At 42.1% G+C, this 20653-nt stretch overlaps 1 protein-coding gene across 1 annotated transcript in view; it reads right to left on the bottom strand.

Annotated features, from left to right (window-relative positions):
• LOC147725077 (uncharacterized) overlaps positions 1 to 20653 on the bottom strand; it is a 184959-nt gene that overhangs the window by 106122 nt on the left and 58184 nt on the right. The window lies entirely within an intron of this gene.

Below are 20653 nucleotides of genomic sequence, written 5' to 3'. Positions count from 1 at the left end.
AGTTAGTTGTACTAACTATATTTCGCGCACCCGCAATCCACTGCTGATGATGTCACATATTACATCATTCATGACATGGTCAGTGACATCACTGATGACATCTCAAATGACATCACCTGCCCCGGAACGCCCACCCTGCGCCGGAACGCCCACAAGCGGCGCAGGGCTTTACAACGTGACGCATCTGCCTAGATGCGTCACGTTGTAAATCGGTCGTAGGGATGCGCCACGTTCACGCCACAGTTGCGTGATGCAGACGTGGCGCATACACAACATAAATCTGCCCCTAAGTTGTTTATATTAGATATGCAGATTGTGGCAGCATAACTAATAAAAGACAGAAATGAATTTTTTCACAGAAAGTTGTGCATCTCTTTTGTATTATTAAGACCGCTAGGCCACTTGCTGTCAAATTCCAGAATCATTTTAGTTTCTAGTTGCCTTAACATACGTTCCCAATTGCCACCACTTCTTAATTTTGGAATTGCCCCCACTACAAAATATTTTAAGCAAGCCACATCATTGTTATGTGTGCTTTTGAAGTGGTGGGCCACCGGATAAGCAGGGTCACTATGTAAGATGGCCCTAAGATGTTGTAATATTCTGACATGCACCTGTAGCTTGGTACTTCCAACGTAATTCAAGCCACAGGTGCAAGTCAAAACATATTCAGCAAATTCGGTTTTAGAACTGACATTTCTGGTAATAGGTATTTCTTGTGTACTGAATGGAGTGGAATAAGGAGTTGCATTTAGACCAAACTTGCAAGCTCTGCAACTAGAACATCTCCGAAAACCATTTATCGGTTGGAGCCAGGATGTATTATGTTTCATTTCTGGGGCTGTCTTATACAGGACAGTACCCATGTTACTGGCTCGTCTAAATGTAATAGTAGGAATCTGACGAAGTCTGAAATTAAGCACAGTGTCGGTCAGTATAATAGGCCAATTTTTCTTTCTAATGGGTTTTAATTTTCTATCTTCGCTGCTAAAGGTAGTTATCAACCGTGGACACTCTTTAGTGCAGATAGGATCGATTATTTCACCTGGTACTTCTGCCGCAATATCTACCGGATTGCTAATTTTAAAAAGACTTTCTCTGGATCTCAGTTTAGCTTTCTCAATAGCCTGTTTTAATACTTTATCAGTATATCCTCGTACTTTAAATCAAGAGACCATTTCTATAAGGCAAGAGTCAAATTCATCAGTAGAACTGCATATTCTTTTTAATCTTAAGATTTCACCGTACGGAATGTTGGATATTAAATGCTTCGGACGCATGCTAGTCGCATGAAGCGTGGCATTACCGGCGGTGGATTTCCTATGTAATGTAGATTCAATCGTGGAGATTTTGAGATAAACCTTTACATCTAAGAATTGCATACGTGTTTTATGTATATGAGCAATAAAATGCAAGTTCAAAGTATTTGTATTGATATCTTGTACAAACTTGAGTGCTTGATCCTCATTTCCTTGCCATAGGATAAAGATGTCATCTATATATCTCAGATAACAACTTATATTTTCCTCCCCCCAAGTTTTGAGTCTTGTAGCGAGGACCTGTTCCTCCCACCAGCTGACGTGTAAACACGCATAGCTGGGGTAGAAACAGGTCCCCATCGCTACTCCTCTCAGCTCTTTGAATAAGTCCTTGCCCAACAAGAAGAAATTGTTATTTAGGCACCATTCAATAAGGCAGACAATGATTTTGTTATGTTCGTAATATTCAATCGGTCTATTGGCCAAAAAATGTTTTACTGCTGCCAATCCTTGTGAATAATCAATGCTCGTGTAGAACGACTCTACATCTAATGTCATTAAAAGCATGTTGGAATTCCATTTTAGATTTTTGATTTCGTCTAAAAAATCACTGGTGTCCCTTACAAAGCTGGGTAAACTTTTCACTATATCTTGCAGAAAATAATCTACGTATTCACCAACTTTTTCACCCATACTTTTAATGGCCGATATAATGGCCCCTTGTGTATTTTAGGAATTAAATAAAGGATAGGGAGAACAGGAAATTCGACATTCATAAATTTAAATTCTTCAAAAGAAATTCAAACTTTCCTGCGCCATTGTCCCAACATCTTATACAGAGTCTCCTTAGCCTTCACATATTCTTTTTGGGTCGTGTTTTGATAGCAGCTGTTATCATTCAGTTGTCTTTTAGCCTCTTGTATATAATCCTTTTTAGGCCAAATAACCAAGTTGCCCCCTTTGTCAGAATTTTTAATTACAATTTCATGGTTATCTCCTAATTTCTTCATTAGCTTCGCATATTCACGTTTGGTGTTTTGAATCTTCTTTCTTTTTTGCCTTTGGTAAATTGATATAGCTTCTTGATATCACTAATTACAAGTCACGAAAAATGTCGATGGAGTATTTAGTCATGAGCTGCATAAAGCTCGATTTACTTTTGAACGGACTTATTCCCGCACCTTTTTGATACTTGTCAATTTTATTTAGTCTTGTTTGAGTAGGTAGATCATGATCATCTCCTAATATTTGTGATCCGGTAGCATCGTTTAGATCATGTATAGTTAAAAGGGTGTGAGCATCTGAAGCAGATAAGACACTTGCATTTCCTGTTTTCTGTCTATCTGAATTTGTGTTCTTGCTTAGTTCAGATTCCATTGTGTCTTTAGCAGTTTTGAGAGCAAAGTGCTTTTTCAGTTTCAATTTTCTAATGAAACAGAACAGGTCTATCAGTGTCATAGGATAGTTGAAACTGTGAATGAGGCAATAATTTAATCCCAAAGATAGTAATTGTTTCTCAGATTTACTCAAAACAACTGTCGATAAATTGATGATTGTTTTTGGCATTTATTCACCCAAGTGCTTTTTTTCTTCTTTTTTTGTTGAGTTTTGTTTGCTCTTGCGTCTCCTTTCTTTTCTCCATTGGTTTCTTCTCTTTTTTTTTGTTGCCTTTGTTGCCTCAGTCATAGGGTTTGAAGTCTCTCCTCCACAATAAAATCCATCTCCTGTTCTAAATTTAATCTTGTTAGCCTTTGCTGATCGGAATTTATTGATTCAATACTGGATTCACTGGTCAGAGAAACTGAATCTAGGCTGGACTGATCTTCAGTTTCATTTCCATCAGATCTAGTATTGTTATTGGCATTGGCACTTTAGAAGCACATGATGTTGAAAAAGTACTTATGCTTTTTTTGTGTATTCTTGTCTTTTTATAGCATTATACTTCCTCCCCCTTTTCACGTTTCAAACTCACATTTCACAGGCTTCTTCACCCTCCCTTCTACCGCGGCATAAAATGGCTGCCAACAGTTTTAAGTTTCAAATGTTGACAAGCACTTGACAGCCACTTAGTATTCAGCACGTGATCGGAAGGCTGCGCTTATGCTACGATGACAATAAGCAGAGTATCCGTATTCAATTTTTTTATGGGAAGGGGGGCGCATAGCCCCCCTCCTGTGGTCAATTCCAGGCACCGAGTTCCCCACCCCCGGGACATGGCTAATTATATATTATTATTTTATGGAGGAGGATTGCATAGCCCCCTACTGAAGCCACTTCAAGACCCCGGGGATCCCATTCCCCGGGGATGGCCTTTTTAAAAAAATGTAATATGACCGTCACCGTTGGGGACCGTGCGAGGGTCTTCAATTCCCCCACTGTCCCGCCGGCTCCCCGCCTCCTGCGGGAGCCGGTGTTCGATCGACATCCTATGTCCATCTGTGTATGTACCACCTAGGAGTTGCCTTCACTTTGCGCATGCACGTTTGTGGTAGCACATGCGTATTAATATTACGTATACGCACAATACGTTCCACCGTCTGGCTATGTACCCCTAACGTATTTCATTTTATTTGCTCATGCTCAATTACAACATGCCCAATCACAGCTCTCACACCCAGTGAAATCATGCTCAACCAATCATCCTTCTGCAAAGCATTTATAACCTGCCAACCTTCTCAAACGTTTCCTATCCCGCAGTCACAGCCATTGATAGTGTTCGTATCCACTTTTTCGTAGGTAAGCACTTTTCTTTAAGAATAATTAAATTAATTAATGTGAATGATCTTTAAATACTGCGTAAATACAAATTTTAGTTTGATTTGACAATGTTGTTTTTAAGCACGCTTTCCTACTTTTTTATATTGTTAACGTTGACTTCATAACTTTTGTTTCTGAGCAAATCACTTAATCCTGCCGCCTTCATTTTGTAAGTAGTGCGCCACGTGCTCCTTCCTCCTCATGCAGTGCACATGCAATCGATAGGCCAATGTTGTATTTTAGCACGCTCTCCAATTTTTTTAATAACCTTAAACTTGATTTGGCCCCAGCTCTATCTCATTATACAGATATCTCAACCATGCAACCATGCAACGTAGTGGTCGCCACAAGCTGTTTATTCCTGCCCATGCACTATACCAGATGGTAGTCAACCACTCGACAAACCAGATCCACTGACTGCTCTCCATATGCTATCAGCCGAAAATTGCAATGGACCTAATGGAGTTATCAGGTTTGACTTGATTGAAAAGCATTCTGACATAACCATTTGTGTATTTTATGTGTTTGCAGACATAACTGTGCTTTTCTCATGTTTTGGTAGAATTAGTGGGCATTCTCCTAGTAGGAAAACGAATAAAAACACGTCCTCGTGATTTTATTTGCTAAATATGGGATTTGAAATTTTTCTTGCATCTATAAATATTTTTTATAAAATGTAAATCTCCATTGTGGCACCTTTCATTCGGACCAGGGTCCAGCGTTCGCCTCTAAGGCGTACAAGGATTCCATGGGATCATTGTGTGTCCAAGTCAAATTTTCGTCTCCATACAGGCCTGACGGCAATAGTGTTGTGGAGCGGATGAAACGTGACTTAAAGCAGTCCTTGACAGCTAGGGTTTTAGGTACTGGCAGGAACTGGCCGGCCCATCTATATTGCAGTCAACGTGAACTTAATAATCTCCCTAGAAGATCTTTGGGTGGGCGGACCCCATACAAAATGCTCTTTGACATCAAAATGTTTGTTCCGGACCTTGAGGGTCTAGACATAGCGGCGTCTGCCACATCCTTTGACATAGATAAACATTCTGCTGTTTTACAGAACTACAAAAGACCAGAGACGGTCTTGCAAAGGAACACTTGCCGTTCACATCTGATGCTGCTCTTCAGATTACAGTAGTTGGCTGGCTACCCCGAGTCAGTGACCTGGTCCGTAAGAAGGTGAAGAACAAGAAGGAGTTAGGCCCCTCATATTGTGCACCAGTTCCTGTGCTTGGCGTGCAGGGTGCAAGAACAGTTGTTTTACCTCCACTTCCTGGTCACAAGGAAAACAGCTACATCTCCATTGACAATTTCAAATTACAGCGAGTGGCCTATTCTTCTTAGTATGACTCCAGTGGTCTCTTGTCCAGCAATGCTGAGAAATTCTGTATTGGCTTCGGCAAATACCAACAGGCCTGACGTTGCCATCAAGATGTTTCCAGTTACTGATCCTTTATGGAATTCACCGGCTGGTGAACACTTTGATGATACTGAGTATACCTATCCCACAGATTTGTCGATGCCTGATTTGCAAACATCTGCAGTAAGCCAGTCACGTTTTTCATTTGACACTGACTCTACTACATCAAAATCCCCCTTAGAAAATTTAGATTTTTGCTGTTTGGCTTAAAAAACATTTTCTGATACCCCCCTGGTGCTTTTTTCTTTTTTTTTATTCATGTCAATTGGATTTCTGGAGTATTTTTTCCGTTTTGTAAATGGACACTATGTTAAGGAAAGAACTTAAATTAGATTAATTGATGGAACTTTGGCACCCCACTCCTCATTGCACATCATGAAGAGGAACCAGACTTTTGTTAACATTACAGCTTGGCCCGTTTTAGATGGGATTGTATGGGATGCTGTTAAATTTCAGATCCACGGCCCCACTGAGGTTAAAAATGTTCCTAATGTACTATGTGTTTCAATGGGTGATGTGGTTTAAACAAAATATACGCTCTGATGATTGGGATGTACAGGCCGTAGAGGCTCTGTTTTCTGATTTGAAATAATATGCTGCTTTTGATGCTGAAGATTTGTACTTAGACTCGACTAATTATGCAAAGTTATACTGCTACCAACACTATGGAAATCATTTTCTGCATAAAGCTAACACTTTCAGAAATGTGGACAATTACACAGAATAGGAATATCGTCCAGCACCAATAGAGGGCAGCTCGAAAACTCTTTTATTTATTTATTTATTTTTAGAGTTTTCTATAGCGCGAACTTGAACCGATAAGGTTATCAGAGCGCTTTACATAGCACCAGTTCCGTTACATGTTGTCACAGCAGTTTACATAGAATCAGTTACGTTGCACATTTCAGGATCTTGAACCGATTAGGTTATCGGAGCGCTTTACATAAGACAGCATTCGATGTCCAGTGCCCTCCTCCGCCGTGTAGCGGGGGACCTCATCCAGCCCTCCGAAAGTCGTCGAGCTGTCGGGACTAGGCTCCTGGAATTTCAGCTGACTTAGGATTACACGCGTTACAAAAAGGTGCAAATAGAAAAGAAAAAAATTGCAAATGTACAAGAGATAGAATCACAAGAGGAGGAGATACAAATGGATATACTCTAGGCCTATACTGGTCAGAGGCAATAAGAGAGACAGTAGGAAAGTCAAAAGGACAGTGAGAGGTCACTAAAATGGCGGAAGAAAAAGTTAGTAGAAGAGGCACGTCATATAGAGATAATGGCGGGGAGCGCGAAGGTCCGAGTCCGAAGGTTCAGAAAGAGGGCTGGCATAGCCAGCAGGTCCAGGGGGGGACAGGCAGTCCGCAGCAAAGTCGCAGCCTCATAGTTCAAGAGGAGCTGGGCAGGGGAGTTCAATCCGGAGACCAGAGGAGGGTCAGGGGAGAAAGACCCCCGGCGCCCAGGCAGCGATGGAAGGCAGCAAAGTTTGAAGCAAAGGTTTCCCCTGGCATGCGTTCGTGTCCCTGGAGCCTGTGTCCGCCGGTCATCGGAAGCGTGTCCCCAAGGGCGCCATCTTGGAGTCAGGCACCGTTTGCGCGAAGCAACGTGGTCAGTGGGGGGGTGGGGAGGGGCACATTTCTGACCTCGGGCCCAGGCCCGTCTGTTGCGGAGAATGGATGTATGGCCCCCCGGAGCAGGTAGGTGAGGATAGACTCGAGGCAGCGCCGTCGTTAGCAGAGGGCGCCGCCGTCAATCACCGGCCCCTTTCGGGTGTAACCGCAGAGTCTCGTCGGGTGGCGGGGGGGGGGGGGGTTTGGCGCGGTAGGAGCCCTACATACCGCTTGGGTGACCAGCTCCCGTCAGACTCTCCCCCGGCAGGACGCAACAGGCTCCGCTCCTCGTCGTTGTTGTTAAGCCCGGGCTGGAACGGGCGGCCGCCATGTTGGGTCCAGGCAGGGATCGGGAGCAATCCACCAGCGCCGCTCCACGGGCACCAGCAGCGATCGGGACAGCCCTGCAGGTGCCCCACACCTCCCGCTTCAGTCAGGAAGCGTGCGCGTCGCGGAGGGCTGCCTAAGGCCGCTTGGTTCCAGGCCGGAGCAGCGCGCGGGCCGGGAGCCGAGACGGTCCACGTCCGTCCGCCTCGGCTCCTCCTCCTTCAGTTCCTCCCTGTGGCGGTGCCGGGGAGTCTACACCTGATCACTCACTAGTTTGCAAAAATGTGCAATTGCACGGCTCTTGTAACACTTAGGCTCCTAATTTAGCCTGCATCTTAAAAGGTAATCTGGTCCACGCAATTACACCGACTTTTAAAAAAGTTTACTTATTTTACTGCTTTTAATCTATCTAATCCTGAAGCATTTTATATTTTAAAATGACTGCTGAGTCCTCTTCCAAAGTTAGACTCACCCACACTAAATTACGATATTCTAAGTCCTTTCTGGACCAATTAGCAAAAGGGAGCTATAAACTGTGGAAAGATACGATTGATCTTAAATCTGTATGGGGGTTCTAAAGTCTGGCAAGTACAAGGCACTGAGGCTTTGCATCGTGCATGTCTCATCCCGAACCATATGTTGTTTATGAATTTGACTATTTCACAAACCCCCTGCTTTGGATTGGCTACGTCTAAAAAATTAAATGCTCCTTCCATTCCTTAATTGGGAGAATACCCTACATAGTCTCTAGCGCTAAGAGACCTTTCGGTGATATATGCACTCTACAAATACCAAATACAAATACAAATAGTACAATCACCTGTTATGTCCATTGTTGATTTGCAGTCCCTGTTATAAAATTCCTCCTTTAATATTTCCAGCTTGGGTCTCAAGGGTTGGTTGTTATGGCATAAAAGTGCAGATTCATGCCAACATCATTTTCTGGGTCTGGCCCCTGGCTATACACACGTTAGGGTGGATCCCCGTTTTAAAACCGCCCATTCTGTTACTACCTATTCTGTAGGCAAGTTATGTCAGAACTGGCTTAAACATTCCACTTTAGCGTCAGTTAAACTACATTTATCCAAATTGTCTGACAATGTTGATTTTAATGACTTTGTTAAAGGCCCTGTGGGAGGCAGATCAAAAAGATGGGCACATGCTATTTACAATGAGGTTTGGAAACTGTCTCAAATTGAAGCTGCTTCTAGATTGCGTGCTATAGATCAAGCTAATTTAGAAAAAAGTGCTTGCAGTGGTTGATAATAGCATTAATACTCTTTCTTACCGAATTTATACATTAGACAATATTGTGTCATCTGTTGTTGATATTGTTCAAGATGAAGTGTCTGTGTTGTATCATGGTCAAAATCAATTGCGTTTTAATATGCAGTTTCTTTGGACTTTACAAACTTTAGAAGCCGGTAAAATTCCATGGGACTACATGGACATGTCCTCTTAATTTCTGCCATTTAATTTGACTGACAAACAGCAATTTATGTTGATGAAGGATGCTGCATATTCACTTTTACATATAGAAAAATTGGAACCTTTTCCTTTTTCTGTTGTTGAAAGTAATTCAGCTGTATAGCTCATTCATGGGTTGATAACTCTTCCTTTTTCTCTGTTCAAATTCAGTTCTGGCATGAAACATTATGCCATAGGCAGATAAGAACCATTAGGTAGCCCTTATCTCCATGGAGTTTGGTCTCTACCATTTACCTATAGGTGCATGAGGGAGGGTAAAGAAGTTTATTTAAAAGGCGATGACTGCACTTCTACACCTGATCACTCACTAGTTTGCAAAAATGTGCAATTGCACGGCTCTTGTAACACGCAGGCTCCTAATTTAGCCTGCATCTTAAAAGGTAATCTGGTCCCCGCAATTACACCGACTTTCACGTTGCTTGCAAATGGTAGCTATTTACTTTTAAATAAGGAGGATTGCTGTGGTATGCTCGCTGGGATTCGGTACATTGTAACTGTCTCCCAACGTGTAGTCTGCTGTAAGAATGTGCTGTTTCCTCCTCTGCATGGGCAGCTCGATGTCTCCCTTTTTATGGTTGGGTAACTCCCGCCCCCTTTTTTTCATTTTTTCATTTTGCTTTACTATTCTGAACTTATTACTCTCAATTCTACATTTTGGCGAATTTTTTAACTTGATTCTGTCTCACTCGAATTTGAACTCTGCGTTCTTAAATTGTCTCCTTTTTCTTGTGTGTGTTCCGATCAAGGGACGTGTAGTAAACGCAGGGCCTTGTGTGCACACATTGCTATGTTAGCTTAGCCTTTTAGTCATGTAAACGCCATTTTGTCACTTTGCAGCTTTTGCACAAGACACTGCATGTATCTGTTAATTTAAGTTAGACTACTTGACTTTGCTTCACATGGGAAATCCTTGTTTTCAACATCTCTAGACTTATACCACAATCTCTGTCTGTACAGTGTGTGCAGAAGCCTTCAAGGTTAACAAAACAATGTAAGCTGTTATTCTGGCTGATCGACTCACGCTCTAGACAGAACATGTGCACAGATCCAGCTGACTGAAATTCTAGCGCCTTTAATATTGCACTGCATGCATGATTAGAACATTTGGAGAAAATCTGTTTCCCGAGAGAGAGAGCTTTTGCAGATCCTGATGTGATTCATCTCTACTGGTCTTGGAGGTATGGGGTTCCCCATTCAAGCCTAAGAGATCTTCTATTATTATATAAAACCTAGTTCCTAGCTAAGGAGGGTGGCATACATCGCATTATAGGACCTGTTTCCACTATCATTATAATATGATTTCTCCCTTTGTGTTTTATGGAATTGTAACAATGCTAATTGTAATATTTTTTAGTCATAAGCCTGCTTATTTTAGCAAAAATACTCAATCTTAGAGCACGTCCTTAAAATAAACATTTTAAACTTTATTTTGTCACTTTTTACCCATGTTATGGACTGGTCAGATAATAAAACGAAAGAGTGTTCTTGATTCCCACCATTCCTGAGAGTATCCTAAGTCGCATGCTCTGGGTTGTCTAATCATCGGTACCTTTGCTATAGGACAAAGAGCTAATGAGACACTGATGCTAGTCGGTTAGGCGTTCTAGGTACTGAGGTGAGTTTTTGGTCCACCATTATTCTCTGAGGTCCTGGGTCTCTGTGCACAGTTCTGTGTATGAGCAGGATCCCTGCAACACTGCGAGAGCCAGGTGAGCGGCAGCCTGGCTTGAATGCGTAGCGTGCAAACCATATCTTTTATGCCGTTTCTTTGTCTCACAACAGCCTCAGTTTTACCTGCACTGGCCTGCATCCCCTCCTAAACACAACAAAACCTCAGTTACTTAATCTCCGTTTTACTTTTTTTTTTTACAGTGCCCTTAAAATAGGGTGACCAGATTTTCTGAATGAAAAACCAGTACGGGCACAGACATAGAAATAGCACTAAATGTCCTAGTAGGTCTGAGGGCTCAGGGCTTCTTATATACAAATATATATATATTCAATGAAAAAAACATTGGTTATAGAACATATATAGTTAGGGATTCGCATTTACAAAACCTTATTTTACTCGCATAAAACCATTGAAATTCCATATATAGTTAGATGCGCTAACTATATATCGCGCACCCGCAATCCACTGCTGATGATGTCACATATTACATCATTCATGACATGGTCAGTGACATCACTGATGACATCACTGATCACAACATCCAGTGACTGTATGTTTCTGTAAAGTTAAAATATGTCTTACATATTGAAGAATGAGTGGATGTATAAATGTCTGGATGAAGGATTTAGTAGGTGCATGACTGATTGTATGAGGGAGTGATTAAATGTGTCTCACTGAGTGCATGGGTTAGTGATTAAACTGTATTAATTTGTGCATCATTATATCTGTTGTTCTGTAAACTGCTGCATGTGTTGATCAGTAGCTATATGAATAACTATATGGGTTATTGATTGGTTGCTCAAGTATTTGCATGGGAGACTGAGTATGTGTGTGAGTGGCTGGGAGGTGTGTGACTCTGTGCATAGATGTGTGAGCAGTTGATTCACTAGATGTATGGTTTCAAAAGTGCATGTGGAAACAGCTGTATGGGCGGTTGACTGTGTGCATGAGTGTATTGGTGAGTGAATGGATATCTCAGTGCTACATGTCAAAGTAAGTACATATGTAAAACACAGTACATGTGAGAGTTAACATATATAAATAACTGTGCATTAGAGCCAGTGAATGTGTGAGTGGCTGTATGGATCATTGTGAACTTTTATTAGGGATTATATAAGAGAGTAAATATGTGTTAGAATATGTTTCAATAAGTAAGGTGTGTATAACTGTATAGTTGAGGAATTGGAGGTGTGATTGATTCTTTGCATGACTGTCTACGTGTATGAGTAACTCCATGGATGAGTGACAATCTGTGAGTGTCTGTTTTCACTGAGTGTATCTAAGGATATATCAGAGTCTGTAGAGGTTCATCGTATTAACACATAAATGATGTCATCTGTGATGTTGTCAGTGATGTCATTTGAGTTGTCATCAATGATGTCATCAGTGATGTCATTTGAGATGTCATCAGTGATGTCATTTGAGTTGTCATCAGTGATGTCATCAGTGATGTCACTGACCATGTCATGAATGATGTAATATGTGACATCATCAGCAGTGGATTGCGGGTGCGCGATATATAGTTAGCGCATCTAACTATATATGGAATTTCAATGGTTTTATGCGAGTAAAATAAGGTTTTGTAAATGCTAATCCCTAACTATATATGTTCTATAACCAATGGTTTTTTCATTGAATTTTCAAGGTTTTGTAAATGCAAATTCCTAACTATATATGGACTATAACCTATGGTTTTTTCTGTGAATTTCAATGGTTTTTTAATAGCAAATATCAAAAGCTGTCAAATGTCAAGTACGTGATAGGTAAAAACGTTTTCGTGTTTATGCACGCTGATGTGCTTTGAACGCTGCCCCCCCTCCCTTCTTTTCTCTTAGTAGTACTCTCTCTTTGCAGATATTGAACGGTAGTTAACGCAGACCTTTACCCCCGTTGTAATCCGTCGTACCTGCTTGTCTCTCCATTTGATTGATTGTTATCCAAGCATTTACTGTTTTAGAATTGGTTCTCTTTGGATCATTCTCTATTTACAAACAAGCACAAAGTCGCAATACTCTGTTTAGTCTTTGCAGATAGTGAAAAATCGTGTACAAAAATAAAAGTAATCGGGCAAAATCAGTAGACCACTAATTCGATCTCTTTTTGACCTCGGTAAAATACAAACATTAGGAACAACCCTTCATGAGAAATACGAAAATAGTGAAATGAACTGAGCTCCACACCATGAGGGCTGCAAGACAGCTCGACTCCGCCACCCACCCCGCCCAAAATAACGACAAACCCTATGCAAATATTATAAATATAGACAACACACCAGCAAAGAAACAGGGTAAAACATTTTATTAAATAACTATTTACATAACTATTTTATACTTTTTATTGCCCGATCCGGCTAGCTCAATCGATCGAGCATGAAACTCATGCACTGATAGCAAGCGTTGAGAGTTTGTAGAACGATGGCTTCAGATTTTCCACATACGGTGTAGTGGCGCGAACTGGGAGGGGGCGTTTGGATCCTGCCCCTTCCCCAAATAAGATTTTCATACGTGAATGTTCGTTCATGCTTTTTGTCCCTGAGTTGCTTCGATGTCACTGCCTTACACAAATGGCATAAGTCCTGGATGTTGAATGCCATACTTCAGAGTTCTAAGCAGCGCTTGTAACACTGTTTAAACCTTATTTGCACCTGCTGCAGCTTCACTATTCAAAGTAAGTGGGGTCCGTTTGTGGACCTGACTGCATTGGAAAACAATGTGATACGGTGCCTCCCTAAACCGCTTGACGGAGGCCCCCGAGGGGCGGTGAGATGGCGCGGACTGAGAGGGGGCGCTTGGCTCCTGCCCCCTCCCCAAGTCGTGTTGCCCTGGTGTGGCCTGAGATCGCCCCCGACATAGGCAGCCGGCTCCCGGGGTCCAGCGGAATTTTTTCCCTTTTGATGACTCTTCCATTCTGGACCTTGTCCCACAATCCGTTTGACCTGAAGACACGCTGTAGTGGGGCGCCCCTTTACCGTTTTAGTTTCCATTCCGCCCGCTTTTGGTACTCTGTGCCTCTTCCGCCATTCAGCTGTTTACCGCCCGCTCTTGCGACTACAGCGTCTCGCTCACCATGTAGTTGAGTTGCTCCCGCTCTTAAGATTTAACTGAACTTTTTGGACTGCTGAAAGCGGTTGTATTCCGACCGCTGGTTGGTGGAGACATTTTGACTATATTCTGGACCTCCGTTGTCGCGTAATGCGTCATATGACGCGCCGCGTTAGCGCACCCGGAAGTGCTCCGGTGCGCAAGGCGCAGCTTCCCGGAAACGATCCAGAGCGCGCCGCGCAGCGCGTAACGTAAGCATAACAGGTCATGTGACTTGTTAATACAACTTTTCATTGGTTCATTTTACTTTTGTTTTCCTAATGATGTAAGACTAGGTCATGTGACCTAAAAATAACACTTTTCATTGGATTAAAACATTTTTTTTCCCAAACGATGAAAGCCCCACCTTGTTTCTGGATGTTTCAGACTGAAGCTGGCGTCACCATGAGAGCACCACCATCTCGTAGCTCCGTCGTGGCCATTCCGCAAGCAATCATGGCAGCCGCTCCCCACCGGAAGCCTGCGGGAGTCGAGGGCCCCCAAGACTTTTGTACAATCTTCAAGGCTGAGGGGACGCTTTCGAGAATGGAACCCAAGCCCTGGCACACAAGCGTCCGAGTTCCAAGGTGTCCCAGGGCCATTTTACTGGACCAGTCCCAAATCCGAAGAGCCGGCCGTCATTTTAAGAGTCCTGTGGCAGCTGCCTATCGCTGCACCGCAAGAGTGGGAGCAACTCAACTACATGGTGAGCGAGACGCTGTAGCCGTAAGAGCGGGCGGTAAACAGCTGAATGGCGGAAAAGGCACAGTGTAGCAAAAGCGGGCGGAATGGCGACTGAAACGATAAGGGGCGCCCCACTACAGCAGACGAGCCTCCGCCATGTGCTTCAAAACTGCATACGTATCTCGTGATATCAAGGTTGGGCAACCAGTACACAACAAGCAGTTACGAGTCCCATTTATACCGGCGCCACTTTGGGCGCGGCCGGGCAGGTCCAGGATCTAGTCAAACATAACAAATGAGGCTGACGTCTCTGAAGCAGTTGACGAACAGCAGGACATAGCAAATAAACATGAAGTCTCTAAAGCTGTTAACTCACTGCAGGACAAAACAAGTGAACCTGAAACCTCTGGAATAATTGTCGCTCAAAAGAACAACACACAAGACTCTGTAGAGCCTGAAGAAAGAAAAACAGAAGGGCACTGTAGTTTCAGACACACTTAACACTAATGACTTAACAAAGATATCGTCTGTCTATGAAGCAGTTATCATGTTCACAGAATTGACAAAGAAGTCTGCAGACACCAATGCTATTAAGAAACACAAGGAAATCCATAACGCATCAGCATTCTCGGAAGAGGTTGACACAGATAACATCTTAAGGAACAAAGAAAGACAAAATAAGGATGAGGAAGTTATCACTTTAGTTTTTTCATCAGCTAGCGACAGCAAGAAACATATTGTAATGGAGATTAGAGAGGCTACGGATGGATAAATAAATTATCAAAAGAAATGGCTACTCCCCCCTTTAGCAGATTAGCTAAATCTTTGCGTAATTTGGGCATAAAAGTTATATTATTGTTGTTGTTGTTGTTATCGTGAACGTAAGTATTATACATAGTAAGTGTTTAATATAGCATTTGTCAGTCATTGGTTAAGCAGCTAGGACCTGTTCACTCTTGACACCCCAGGTGCTGTGTATGTTGCACTATAGTGCTGCATCGGGAATACGGACAACCCTATTGATGTTGATTTTTCATTATTGACTATTGTAAAGAAATGGCGACTCCCCCCTTTAGCAGATTAGCTAAATGTTTGCGTAATTTAGGCATAAAAGTTATATTATTGTTGTTGTTGTTGTTATCGTTATAGTTCTGGTTAATTTCAAAAAATGTTTAAATATATTTACAGTTTTTGTTGCGTTCGTTATATTTAAAAGTTAATAAAGTTTTATAATCCTACTTTGTTGGAGTGCTATATATTTTTAAAAAATCGGGTGAATGGGGCCTTGAATCGAGTTATTGTCATGTGTGGGCTTTGCAAGTGTACTGCTACAGGATCGGACATTTCAAACTCAAATGCACGTTCTTTTTCTTACCTTTCCGAAGCATGGAGCGCAATAGCAGGCAGAGAAAGGGTGATGCACGTGTTGAACACTACCTGGCCTGGCAAGTTGCTGGCAGTGCCCCCCCGCCCGCTCCTGAAAGAGGGCACACACACACCGCCGCCCCGAGTACTTCACAAATCTTTAAAAAACCATGCGCTTGTTCATGAGGCTTAAATGGTTTGTCACCCCTTCTAGAACCCCTGCATCGACCCTCTGACGTTTCCTGGAAGAATTAGCACGTAACACAATACCAAGCCCTGTCAGCTGAAACCCCCGAGGAATCGTGGGGCATATTATCAAGGGGGTTTATTTCCGCTTTTTTGGCTTTAAAAGCCAAAAAAAAGGAGATAAAATTATCTCCCTATTACCAAGCTGTCGCTAACACCAGTTAGTGACAGCTAAAAGGAGATAGCGACCATCTTGGGCCCCGCTTTGCATGTCAGTGATATTTATCACTAATGACATGCAAAGTGGGCGTGCCAAGATGTTAGCGACTGGAAACAGTCCCTAACCATCGCTATCTCCTATTACCAACTGTTGGAGATATTCGCGCTAAGCGCGAATATCTCCAAAAGCTAACACCTGCCCTGAGCAGTTTTTAGCCATGTTATCCAATGGAAGGTGGATAACATGGCTAAGAGCATTTGCTGGATAATGCATGAATATCGCTGACTTTTCAGCGATATTCATGCATTGCGGCCGTTTTTTATCGCATTTGCGATAAACCTTGCTAATAGCAAGGTTTATCTGCGATAAAATTCGCCGATGTGCGGCGATAATTTTTGTCTCTAAACAAGTTAGAGACAAAAATTATCGCTAGTTGTTGGTAATATGCCCCCGGATTTTTCCTTGCAGGAATCGGGAGGCGGAAGACTAGCACTGAAATCAGTAGTCTCACGCCTGAATCGGGAGGATTGGTATGTCTGGATTCTCTACAGCTGGGGCCATAAACTACATCCGCAGGGCTAGGTGATAGCCTGGGTCCGGCCTGGACAATCGGACACAGAGGAAGAGGAGTGTCAGAGGGTGCGGTAGTGAATAGGGTGAAAGGGAGGTGTCGGGCGGGCACAGAGTGTGATTCTCAGGGAAGAGCAGCGCAGATGGGGGGAAGTATATGGCCGATGCATGAGAGAGAGAGCGGGGGTGACCAGTGCGTGGGGGAGATGCTTGCGAGGGTGGGGAGCCGTGCTGAGAATCGACGGCGTGCAGAGAGTGGGTCTGGTCAAGGCATCTAAAATGGCTGCCGTGCACGACAAAATTGTGGCATTGGACAAAAAGGCAAGATGGCGCAGACAATTTTTATCAATAAGGATTCATTTATAACAAAATATTTACTCGCAGTGACAAAATGGTGGTCAACACTTCCTGATTTCCATCGAATCGAACGTTAACAGACGTCACGCAGCAAAAAAAAAAAAAAGCTCACGCACAGCCGCTGGAAGACATGTATCAACATATATGAGCCTCCTCAGCCACCCTCAGAAAACATAAGGGGTCAGGATACGTCTCCCGCACCCCCTTATACCTAGTAATTTAATTAAAACGAAACACAAAATGGCGAATTCCCGTTTCGCTACCAGTTTGCGGCCCAGTTCGCGGCCCGGGAAGCGCTTCTACCGTGAAAAATATATTTTTTTTTATTTTCCCCACGAGACCCTTTAATAACCCCAACATCATTCCTAGGGGGTCAAGAGAGGTATACCTTGCCCCCTTTCATTAAATTCCCCCTTCGTTTTTCACCTCTTCTTCTCTCTCGATCCTACCGAGAGATAAGATGGCGGCCGCTCCGGACTGTTTAGAATGTTGACAGACACCGGAGAGCCAATCAGCTTTCTGCGCGCAAAGTTCCGTTTCGCGAAAAGTAAGCGAACCGGAGCGCAGCCCGGAGCGCTGTTACAGATATATATCTTGTTTTGAACGTTAATTTCTCAAAAACTACTGGAGCACATATATTGAGACCTAGCAAAGGCACATCGGGCTAACAGTCCCTACAATTTTGCCAAGTTTCGTGCAAATCCATTCAGCCGTTCGAGCTAAAAGTGAGTCCAACCGCCCTATGGAAATTAACATGGGAAAAAAGTTTGAAGGAAAGAGTAGGAGTTCTGAAAATGGGAAGTTCAGAATGATCACAACTTTCTCAGAAGATGCAGGAAGCTTAAAGCAAATCTTTAAAAAAAACTGGAACCTACTAAAGTTGGATCCAGTGATAGGTTTGGACATTCCTTCACAACCCTTGCTGCCTTTCAGGAAGGCACGGTCACTGAGGGATACACTTAGAAGCAGCTATCAAGGGAAAAAGCCCTCGGTCCAACTATCTACGAACCTTCAAGGTTTCTTTCCCTGCGGTAAATGCAAGGCCTGCTCCAGTAGTAAAAAAGTCCCTTCATACATAGTTCCAGGTATGGACAAACCCAAAAAAATCAAGAAATTTCTGACTTGCAGTACTCCGTATATGGTATACTGCTTGGTATGTCCCTGCGAACTCCAGTACATTGGAAGTACCATCCATGAGAACAAAAAACGAGTCCTTGAACACTGTAGGGCTATAAAGAACTGTAATATGACCTATCTGGTAGCCCGTCACTTCCAGTTGAAGCATAAGAGTGACAGGTAACTGCTGAGGTTCTACATATTGAACCATGTCCCAATACATCCAAGGGGGGGGATAGGCTAATGACGTTGCGAAGACTAGAGTCTCACTACATCATTGACCTACAAACAAAGCACCCGGATGGCCTTAACACCCATGAAGAACTGGCGGTACATTTGGGAAAACACTAGGTCCAAAAAGTGTATCATGGCTCTTGGGAATGTGATGGTCAATGTTAAGATAATCAAAACTGAACTTTTTAAGAAATGTGATTATATGTTGTATGTATTTGTATGTGGGCACATCTTGAGTTGAGACACAAATGAATTATGTATAGATAGGGCCCATTCAGGGCCTGATAGAAGGGCAGTAACTGCGGAAAGGGAAATTGGTCACAAGCCCATCCAGGGCGTTATTGCAACGTAACGTAATTTTGTGATAATTGTATATGACGTTTACGAATTAGCGGGATGAACTGCAATATTGTGTTCGTCTGTAATGATGCCATTCGGAATAGTTGGGTGTTAATGTGTCATTTGACCATGCCAAGATGGCGCTTACACTTTCCACGGAGATGTCCTCTCTCTATGTCAAACACCACGTGGTGTGAAATAAAAATGGCTGCCTCAGACGCTTATTTTACCATCGATAAAGGCAAAACACCGAAACGCGTCTGGTCGCTGTGGGTTTGTAATAAAAACTGTGAACCCGCTCCTGAGAGTGCTTCCTCTTTTCTTAGAAAAACGAGGCAAGTGAGAGCTTTAATACATATATATATATATATATATATATATATATATATATATATATATATTCACAGAAAAAACCATAGGTTATAGACCATATATAGTTAGGAATTTGCATTTACAAAACCTTGAAAATTCACTGAAAAAACCATAGGTTATAGACCATATATAGTTAGGGATTAGCATTTAAAAAAACTTATTTTACTCGCACAAAACCATTGAAATTCCATATATAGTTAGATGCACTAACTATATATCGCGGACCCGCAATCCACTGCTAATGATGTCACATATTACATCATTCATGACATGGTCAGTGACATCACTGATGACATCACTGATGACATCTCAAATGACATCACTGATGACATCTCAAATGACATCACTGATGACATCACTGACATCTCATTTGACATTACTGATTACATCACTGATGATATCATTTATGTGATAATACATCTTCAGACTCTAATATAACCTTAGATACACTCAGTGTAAACAGGCACTCACAGACTGTCACACATCCATGGAGTTACCCACACACCTAGTCAGTCATGCAAAGAATCAATCACACCTCCATTTCCTCAACTATACAGTTATACACACCTTACTTATTCAAACATATACTAACACATATTTACTCTCTTATACAATCCTTGATACAAGTTCACAATGATTCATACAGCCACTCTCACATTCACTGGCTCTTATGTTCAGTTATTTATATATGTCAACTCTCACATGGAGTGTGTTTTACATATGTACTTACTTTGACATGTAGAACTGAGATATCCATTCACTCACCAATATACTCATGCACACAGTCAACTGTCCATACAGCTGTTTCTACATGCACTTTTGAACCCATACACCTAGGGAATCAACTTCTCACACATCTATGCACAGAGTTATACACCTCCCAGCCACCCACACACATACTCAGTCTCCCATACAAATACTTGGGCAACCATTCAATAACCCATATAGTTACTGATATAGCTACTGATTTAAACATGCAGCAGTTTACAGAAGAACATAAATAATGATTGCCAAATTAAGACACTTTAATCACTAACCCATGCACTCAGTGAGACACATTTAATCATTCTCTCATACAGTCAGTCATGCACCTACTAAATCCTTCATCCAGACACTTATACATCCACTCATTCTTCAATATGTAAGACATATTTTAACTTTACAGAAACATACAGTCACTGGGTGTTGTCATCAGTGATGTCATCAGTGATGTCATTTGAGATGTCATCAGTGATGTCATCAGTGATGTCACTGACCATGTCATGAATGATGTAATATGTGACATCATTAGCAGTGGATTGCGGGTCCGCGATATATAGTTAGTGCATCTAACTATATATGGAATTTCAATGGTTTTGTGCGAGTAAAATAAGTTTTTTTAAATGCTAATCCCTAACTATATATGGTCTATAACCTATGGTTTTTTCAGTGAATTTTCAAGGTTTTGTAAATGCAAATTCCTAACTATATATGGTCTATAACCTATGGTTTTTTCTGTGAATTTCATTGGTTTTTTAAAAGCTAATATCTATAGCTGTAAAATATATTCTTTATTAAGTGACGTATCACGTAGCCCGTGAGACGCCTCATGATGCATCGC

This window comes from Lissotriton vulgaris, chromosome 4_1, assembly GCF_964263255.1.
Source record: "Lissotriton vulgaris chromosome 4_1, aLisVul1.2, whole genome shotgun sequence".
NCBI lineage: Eukaryota > Metazoa > Chordata > Amphibia > Caudata > Salamandridae > Lissotriton > Lissotriton vulgaris.
This window is presented reverse-complemented; position numbering and strand designations above follow the sequence as displayed.